This window comes from Austrofundulus limnaeus, unplaced genomic scaffold, assembly GCF_001266775.1.
Source record: "Austrofundulus limnaeus strain Quisiro unplaced genomic scaffold, Austrofundulus_limnaeus-1.0 Scaffold109, whole genome shotgun sequence".
In the NCBI taxonomy this organism is placed as follows: Eukaryota; Metazoa; Chordata; class Actinopteri; order Cyprinodontiformes; family Rivulidae; genus Austrofundulus; species Austrofundulus limnaeus.
Genome location: NW_013952511.1, coordinates 939,195 through 940,362, shown reverse-complemented (window position 1 = coordinate 940,362; position 1,168 = coordinate 939,195). Strand labels below are relative to the sequence as shown.

The 1,168-nt window shown below is 39.2% G+C and overlaps 1 protein-coding gene across 1 annotated transcript in view; it reads right to left on the bottom strand.

Moving 5' to 3' along the window:
* Positions 1 to 1,168, bottom strand: part of alkbh8 (alkB homolog 8, tRNA methyltransferase) — a 13,141-nt gene that overhangs the window by 8,715 nt on the left and 3,258 nt on the right. The gene's annotated exons all lie outside the window — the stretch shown is intronic.

The window sequence follows — 1,168 nt, the reverse complement described above, 5'->3', positions numbered from 1 at the left end:
ACACCTGAGAGACACTGTAGCAACTCCTTTGTGTTTGGAAGCAGGGGTGGGGTTTGGGGGAGGACCAGGGAGGATGATTCAACCACTCAACCACTAGATGTCACTGAAAACAACAAATCCTACACACTGTGTCTTTAAGACCAATTTCACAATAAACACAAATGACAAAAAATAAATAAAACTGTAGCAGAACCTCATGAATCAAAGTATTTTTGGTTGAAGTAATCAAATATTGCTAATAGACCAAGTGTTTTTATCCATATCTAACTGTTATTTCGTCAAACATAGCAAAAACATTCTTAGCAGTCAGTTTAATGACCCAAAGTTTGGAGTTTTAGGACCCAAAATGGGGTCTTAACCCCAATTTATTTGCTGTAGATGAAACCTTAATGTGCCTGTGACAACATTTATAAGAAAAGTTAATGCATTTTTGAAACGACAACATTATTAACAAAACAAATTTCACGTTGCTCAGATGGACATTTGAGATATTTGCATGTGAAGTAACAGGAAGTGATGTCAAAGGGGAATGTCTACATGTGACTATTTAAAAGAATAAATGTTACCAATTATTTTAATATTTGAGGTGAATTACAATCATCCTATTTACAATGTGTTAACATTTTTAACTCTGCTGAAAGATTGATTTAAGACATTTTAAGGCTAATTAAGGCCTTATTTTTGGACTGATGAATTCAATGACTTAAGACTTTTTAGGGATCTGCAGGAACCCTGTAGTGAGCTCAAATCTGGTGTGGTAGTAGCTGAAATGTTTGGTAGTGGCCATCTTGAATCATGACGATTTCAAAAGTGAATCAGTTGCAGATGTACATTCAGTGATTAATTCCTGAGAATATTATTCAAAGCTATCCAGTGGTTCATCTGAAACACACTCACACAGGCAATTACACAACTGCTGTTCACCTGATATAAAATGCCAAAACCTTTCTAAAGTATAAATTATCTCCTGAAAAAAAAAATCAAGGACAAGCACTGAGTTGCACTCCGCACACACACACACACACACACACACACACACACACACACACACACACGCACACACTCCTCAGACCCGTACCCCGGCGGCTCGGCCCGTGGAGCGGCTGAGTCCAAAGCGCCGGCTGGGCCCGGTGGCACCTGCTGCCACGCTCTGACCGTATGGCTTTGG